This window comes from Peromyscus leucopus, chromosome 5 (genome assembly GCF_004664715.2).
Source record: "Peromyscus leucopus breed LL Stock chromosome 5, UCI_PerLeu_2.1, whole genome shotgun sequence".
Classification (NCBI taxonomy): domain Eukaryota; kingdom Metazoa; phylum Chordata; class Mammalia; order Rodentia; family Cricetidae; genus Peromyscus; species Peromyscus leucopus.
Window position 1 is genome coordinate 110,448,819 of NC_051067.1, and position 8,508 is coordinate 110,457,326.

Genomic DNA, 8,508 nt, shown 5'->3' on the forward strand with positions numbered 1-8,508 from the left:
GGGAATCTTCTTCCTTTCTTTCTTAACTCTGTACTTTCCATCCCCAATTCAGAAGTTGTTCTCCAGAGAAGAAACGTTAGCAGCTATCTGTTCATCTCCTAATAAGTGATCATCAGGCTCAGTCACAATCCCCAGTGTCAGGATGGGAGACTGTGGCTATGATTCTGCTTCCTCACAGTGCAGATTTAAGGCTGGTCCTCCCCATGCCCACTCCACCTCAAGCTGGAAGCTCTAGTTGCCTCATTTGGGGTAGGGCTTCTGAAGCTTAAGGCAGATGAAGATCTGTAAACGGCATCCACACCCTACAGAAAGGTGTGAAAGTGGAAAGGGAATTCCAGGGAGAAGAAATGATCGTTGGTGATGGCCAGATCATAGCCGATGTGAAATCTCTGTGTCGTACATTATTTTCAAAGCCTGTGGCATCACATGTCTTCTCCTTGTTGCTGTTCATTGATTTATTGAATACCTAGTACATGTGAAGCAATGAGGGGATCTAAAGACATAGAGGTACAAAGAGTAAATAGGAAATGCGCAGTCTAGTCTCTGTCCTTGCCATTTGTATAACTGCCTTTACCCAGAATGCATTCTGTCACCGTCACTTTTCTCCCTGTGAAGTCATGCTCTCCATCCCCATCTTCTTCCTCTCTCTATCCCTTCTAACTGAGCACGAGTGTAAAGAAACCAAACCAAGATGGGGAGACAGCTCCATGGGTAAAGTGCTTGCCACACAAGCGTGAGGATCTGAGCTCAATCCCCAGAACCCACGTATACAAAGCTGGGCATGGTGGTCCATGCTTAGACTCCCAACACTGGAAAGAGGCTGAGACAGGCAGGTCTCTGGAGCTCTCTGGCTATCTAGCCCAGCATAATGGGCCCAAGAGAAACCCTGTCTCCCTGTCTCAGTAATCAAGATAGATAGCCTCCGAGGAAGGGCAGGAGACTGTCCTCTACCCTCCATACACACATGGACCTACAGAGAATAGACTAGATTGTGTCGTATTTATATTCTCAGTGCTTAGTTTCTGAAGCCTTAATTTTTAAAGAACCTTGATGACTGTCTTTTGGACTCACTGGGCTCTGTTGGTTTTTTCCTGAGAGTCATTGGTCTCTGATAGAAAACTCAGGAGCACCCACCCCTCTTCATCTTCACGAGGGGTTTGTAGAATGGTGATGGAAGGCATTTCTACATAGCAAATGAAATGTTCAAAGTCAGTAGTGTAGAGGTTGAGAGATAAATCAGGAGCTTGCAAAAGGTGATATTTGCTAATGCTGAAATGCCTGAAAGTTCAACTCTTACAGCCCAGTTGTTAACTCTTGTCAAGTTGATATGAAGTCATTGGGTGAATAATCACACGGAAGGGTGTCTCTGGATCCTGACAGCACGAGTTCAAGCACCAGGACCTACATGGAGGAAGGAGAGAACCAACTCCCAAAAGTTGTCCTCTACTCGAGAACTTATGCATACACACACAAATCAGTAAATGAAAGGGTAATGGTTTTTTATTAACTACAGCGGCATACATCAAGACACACTACTCTAGAAATAGAGGTTAAAATGGTCTAGTTTAAGGTTGGTGGGATGGTTCAGTAAGTGAAGGTTCTTCTGAAGACTTGAGTTCTGTCCCTAGAATCCACATTGGAAGGAAGGAACCAACTCCTGAAAGTTGTTCAGTGTACATGCACAGCATGGCATGCGTGCACATACACACAACACATGCGCAGGACTATCATTAAAATTAAACATTTAGTCAAGCTTATCTTCAGTTATGTCATAAATTTTCTTTCCTTTGGGGACCTCCAGTTGACAGTAGCTATTAATATGATTTTCTGATCAATTACTTACCTTTACTGCCTCCAAAACCATATTTGGCTGGTCCTGATAATCTCATAAGAAAACAAAATAGAAGCTCCCTATTAATGGCAATTCCATGAATAAGTGGAAAACATATGTGCAATTTAGGAGTCTGTGTTAACCTTTCTACAGAAAGTCGTAGTAGTTTACCATTTCTTCCAACAAACCACGGTCCCTAGAAATTTAAGAGGCCACTGGACAAGGGGATCTTGACATAGTGAAATCTTTGTGAACTAAATCATGTGTTTCTTGATCAGGCTTTCTTGTCACATGGACCAGAAAAAGATTAATTAATAATAATAATATTCAGCATTTATTGAGCATCTGTCATGTACGATGGCACTATTTCTTTATTTTATTTTTAATTATATCTATATGTATTTGCATGCATCTGGAGGTGTGTGGGTGCATGTGCCATACTCTATGTCTAAAGATGAGAGAGCAACCTGCAGGAGTCTGTTCTCCTCTTCCACCAAGTGGGTCCTTGGGGCTGAACTCAGGCTTCAACTCAATCTCCTTTTCTTAATGAACCAAGTGAAGGCTATAGGACTGACTTATAGCAACCATGTGTAGCACTCAGGTCTCTCTGGGCTCCTGGTGCAATCTGTTCCCACTGCACTTTGAATACATGTATATCACTTGGCATTAAAGAAGGACGACTGGACTGGAAATGAGCTCAGTTGATAGAGTACTCACCTAGTATGCACAAACCCCTTTGTTAGATCCCCACGTAACCTGAGCATAGTGCTGTGTGTCTATAATCACATCACTTAGGAGGTGGAAGTAGGAGGACCAGAAGTTCAAGGTCATCTTCAGCTAAATCGGGAGTTCAAGGCCAATCTTGGCTACATGAGGCCCAGAGAGAGAGAGAGAGAGAGAGAGAGAGAGAGAGAGAGAGAGAGAGAGAGAGAGACTGTTCTACATTTATTGAGCTCCTTTACAGAGGATATCTTTTGATTTCTAGGTCATAGAGACAGAGAAACAAAAGCTTCATAGTCTAGTTGGTAAATTATAGACTCCAGACTCAGAGATGTCCAAATCTCCTTTTGGTCACTGGGCCACACTATAAGCCCAGGAGACAGAGAAAAGAGGAGGAAGAGGAGATGATGATGAACAGCCTGATTGGTGAGCAATGCCTTTTACCTTCTCCGAGGAGGGTGTGAACGGAAATCTCCTGTTGAAAGCACCATGCATGAGGATAAAATTAAAGAGGACAATTACAAGCGATTAGTCACTGCAGTGGGGCTCCATGGGTGTCTTCAAAAATAGGATCGGCTCTCGCTCTTTGGCCTGGGTACAGAGAAGCTGGCCATCAAAGACATCTTTTCCAGGCCTGCAATTCTATGATTAACTCATTTCAAGGAGCCAGACTGCTTGAGCTCGTTAGGAACAATGACCCCATTTCTCAGGAGGTACCGAGTCAAGTGGTCCCAAGGGATGTCTTTGGCACCCAGTGATGGTGAAATTAACACCCAAGAGGCTGGTAGTAGATCAGCCTCCTCTACTGGGTCCTCGAGAACAGAGCAGTCACTCAGATCTCTCGGTCCTGAAATCCCAGGAAGCCCAGGTCCACTGTTGGTTTAGACTTCAGCACCTCTGAATACCTTGTTAAACAGTCGCTTTTGCTCATTTTAATTCATCCCCAGGTCCAGAGACAAGCAGCCTGGATGGATGAAGAGGGGTTGTAGTGGGAATTGGAGGGGAGGTAGATACGGCGTTCAGGAACTGATCAAGGGAATCTGAGCTCTGGGAGGGAGAACCCTGGAGCTGCGGAGAGGAGTGGGCCAGTGCCAGCACCAAAGCCCCTGCCCCAGCTCCAACTCCTGTGAGAACAAGAAGGAAAGTAACCTGAATGGTGGCCTCTAGGGGGTTTGCTTGGACCACTCGTCACTGACAGCCAGACAGTGAGACAGTGAGCCTCTTCCAGGAAAGGTTCCAGGGAAGGGAGGCGTGGTCCTGGAATCCTGCAGCTTTGATGTGATGGGTGGGTAAGAGGCCTCTTTATCAAACCTTTGCCTTGCATCCAAGGTTACCTGGCCACACTGCAGATGAAAGCCAGACAAGCCAGCTGCCTGCTCCCTTTCCTGCCTTTTAAACCTGCTGAGGTCCTCAGGGTAGCCCCATGCAGTTACCTGACCCTAGACTCCAGAGAATACGGGGGTTCTCCGATGCAAAAATATACAGCTCCAGGGTTTTCTCTGAAAGCACCACAGGCAGGAGGGAGTCCAAGAAAGATCAGACTAATGATCACTGGGGGGAAAAAAAAGAAGCGAAGCCAGAGGAAAAAATATCAAGTAGGGTGGAGAAAACTAAAAGGAGACAGTTTTCTTAATTTTTTTTTTTCTACAGTGGTTTCTCTTTTGGAGATCTAAGGCCCACGAGTGTTACGTCAAAGCTTTCTCCAAACCACTAGATGAGGGGGTTTTGTTGTGGTGTTGGTACACTCGCGGGACTCATTGGGATGGCAGGATAAAAATTAATTAGACGCTGTTTGGAGGGGGCTTTGCAAGACAGCCCGAGGCTACGCTTCAGTCGGGTTGTTAGAAGCAATATCATCACCACCACCCCTGCCCAGTGAACAGACCTACACAGAGGCGGCTGAGGGGGAGCCACAGAACAGTCAACACAGACATCAGAGCCCAGCGCTCCTCCCAGAGAGAGTACTTACCACAAGCCAGTGGATCTACCTGCTGACAACCTCAGAAATATGTCTTGTTTCATTTTCAGATTTTTAAGAGGAGTTACATAGGAAGCTTGTGGAATCTTGATGAAACTGCCTTAGCAGGAGATGGGGGAGGAGGTGGTCCTGCCTCACTCACGCCTCTGACTATGACATGCAGGCTGGGAAGAGGCATCTGCCAGCTAGGAGGAAGGCGAGCTCTTTGCCAGCCATGAACTTGGCTCTCTTTGCAGAGGATGGCAGACTGGAAGCAGAACTCCAAGAAGCTGGCCCACTTCTGCTGGCCAGTGATCCTACCAGCTTAGATAATGCACAATGAAAGTATATGGCCCTTGTCCTGGGGTGTTTCCTATCCCTACAGTAAACACCATGATCAAACACAACTTGGGGAAGAAAGAGTTTATTTCATCTTACAGCTTATAGACCACCATGAAGGTAGTCAGGGCAGGAAGTCAGACAGGAACCTGGAGCTAGGAACTGAAGCAGAGGCCATGAAGGGGTGCTGCTTATTGGCCTGCTCCCTGTGGCTTGCTCAGCTTGCATTTTTATACAGTGCAGGACCACTTTCCCATGGGTATCACTGCCCACGGTGAACTGGGCCCTCCCACATCGATCATTGATCAAGGAAATTGCCCACAGGCCAGTCGGACTGAGACATTTTCTCAGTTGAGTTTCCCTCTTTCCAGATGACGCCAGCTTGTGTCAAGTTGATAAAAAACAAACACACAAACTACCGAACACAGCCTTCTTCAGTACTTTGTGTCTGTGTCTTCTTCAGCTCTCTGTTCTGCCCTTCATAAAGAACCCTGCTCTGCCTGAAGGAATAGTTCTGTGAGTGTCCTTGAGGTTTGATTCACTGGGAACAGACTCCATCCATACTGATAGAGTGGTTCAAAACCTGATGTCAGGCTGGGGAGCTGGCTCAATTGAGAGAGTGCCTATCTTGTAAGCATTAGGACCTGAGTTTGGATCCAACAGCACCTGCATAAAAATACAGTGCTACAGTGTACATCTGTAACCCCAGTGCTGGGGAAGAAGACAGGCAGATACGTCCCGGGAGCTCACTGGCTAGCCAGCCTAGTCAAATTGATGAGCTCCAGGCTCATGAGAGACTCTATCCCCAAAAACAATATGGAAAATGACTGAAGAAGATGCCTGATGTTGATCTCTGACCTTCACATGCATGCCCCTACCCACGTGAACAAGTCCATACACCACATACACACACTCACACACACCATCCGTTATATCAGTCTTGGAATGTCGGTTCACAGTACCTCCTCTGGCTGTTTCAGATGCTCAAGTCACCTTCTTAGAGACCTGTCACTATCCTGAAAGATCCTTCACAGTTACAACATAGAGTTCATCTCCAGATTTCATATATATATCAGATAAGTCATCTTTCTAGCATTTTCTGTGAAGCAAACAACTGAGATCTCTGTTTTACGGATGGAAAAGCTGAAGTTGTTCACATTTCCCATACTGGGGGGAATAAAAAGCACTCTATGTTTACACGCAATGAAAACTTGGAAACCCCCAGGACCCTTCCCCTCTCTCCAAACTTAGCCCTGTCTCTTTTTATTGTCAGTAATTGTTTCCTTCTGTCATGGTAGGAGTGGGGCATGAGGGGAGCCAGTGGGAACAATTACCAACAGAAAACCATCCAGTGTTCCCCCAAAACCGTCATTTCCCAGATGAATTTACCAGCTGTGGATGATGAAATAACACCATCACAGGCAGGTCAACTGACTTCCAATGGGGTCCGAGGAAGCATTATGTAGGGTGAGTCTTATTCCCTTGACCTTAGAGTCTTGATGGCCATGACCTTGACACTCACCTCCTCTTCTGAGGAGGCGAGGGACTCTTCCAGGGAAAGCTTACTTCAAAATAGACATACCACAGTGGTGAGCTACTTAATGTCCGTCCACCCTCCTTCATAGTCCTTAGACATTAGAGGAAGACCAGCAAGAGTCCCAGGACAGAGAGCCCCTAGAACTTGGTTACTGCACTCTGAAAGACAGCCCAAGGCAACCCTTTATGATTCCTTCACACTCTGCCACAAGGAAGTAGAAGGAGCTATGGAAGGGTCCCCCCCAAAAAAACGAGGTAGTTCCTCAGGTGTGTGTCAAGGAGATATGGCTATGTGAAGCCAGATCCCCTCCATGAGCATTCTCACACCCAGCCATCTGAAACATCAATCTGCTGCTTTATACACAGACAGCTTACTTAGAGCCATGGAAATTAAAGGTGGCAAGGGGCCTCGTCAGTCTTCTAGATCATTCCCTAGGAGCCAGTGCAGGCTTGGTTCCCTGTAGTCCATGTGTCAGTGGTCCATGAGCCCTTGTTTCAACTGTCCCAGTCAGTGGGCATGGGTGAAACAGAAAGGGCAGTATCTGCCCACCCCAGTGAACAATGCTCATATGATTCAAATTCCCCGGCTACTCACTGACCTTTGGTGTGATGAGAAAAGTGTGAATTTCCCATGGCTTCCACAAGAAGGAAAAAGAACTTTCTAGAAGGGAGAGACATCTGAGAATGCCTTCCCCCTTCTCTCTTAAGCATGGTAGCATGCTGCCTTCTGGAAGTATCCAGACAGTGGCCTCTCTGTAAGTCAATAGCCATAAGGAAGGAAGAGAGAATGCAGGTGTTTCAGAATTCATTTTAAAACTAAATAAATCTTCCCTTCCAGGTCCAATACCCCCACCACCCGGTGTTTCCTTCTAGCTCAGTTGGCAGTTAACTAGACGGAGATTCTAAGCAGCATTAAAATGGAGGGAACATGCTCAGAGATGTCAGGGTTTATTTCCAAACACACAGGACCAAGTGATACAAAAAAAAAAAAAAAATGCAGGTATCTTTCCAGCAGCATGACCCAGGTTTCCTTAGGAAATGCTGTCCTTTCTCTCTGAGCCAGTGAGAGAAAGGAATCAGGTGACTGTCACGGTCTCAGGTAGGAGGGTCTACCTGAAGCTCACCAAAGTTAGAGCTAACTGCAACCCAGGACTAAGAGGGAACATGACTAACAATCATCTTTTTCCTTTTCCATTTTTAAATGATGGGAAGAGTTGCTTTATATAGTCCTGTTTAAAAGTTCCAAATCTGGAAGCTGGTGGGATAGCTAATTTAGTAAAGCGCTTTCCACTCAAGCATGAGGACCTGAGTTAGATCCCCAGAAGCCATGATTTTTGTTTTGTTTTGTTTTAAGCCATGCATGGTAATGTATGCTTGTCATCTCAGAGCTGAGCAGGCAGAGAGACATGGATCTCTGGGACTCAGCAGCCAGCCAGCCTAGCCTGCTTGGAGAGTTCCAGGCCAGTGAGAGATGCGCCTCAAAAAAATAAAGAGAGAGAGAGAGAGAGATAGACAGCACCTAAAGAATGAGAGGTTAACCTCTGGCCTCCAACTGCATGGGCGGGACGGACGGACGGACGGGACAGACGGACACACACACACACACACACACACACACACACACACACACACGCCTCTGTCATATCAGATGGACCAGGCGACACCATGTATCATAAAGACATCACAACTTGACATTCACAACTAAAAAGGACAAATAGCTGTTATCTAAATAGGACCACCTACCCAATTCCGGTCTAAAAGATGAGATCTGTTTTGATACTGCTGTTGTCATTGTTTTGAAACAAAGTCTCACTAAGCATCCCAGGCTGGCCTCAAACTCAAGATCCCCCTGCTTCAGCTTTCTGAATGCTGGAATGACCGGCATAAGCCACCACACCCAGCTGAGACCTTCTGTCTTTGCTAGATCATATAAGCAAAGCTGGACTTTTAAAGCCTGAAGTCTGACACTTGGGCCTGCATCACACTCTGTTCTGAAGTCTCCCAACCCCCACACTCCCCACCTCAGCCCTTTTCTCTTGCCCTCTAAAATATTATCTCATCCTAGCATGGCAAGCTTTTTTTAAGTTCAATGTCAATAGCTAGTTAGGAGAGGGCAAAGGGTCAG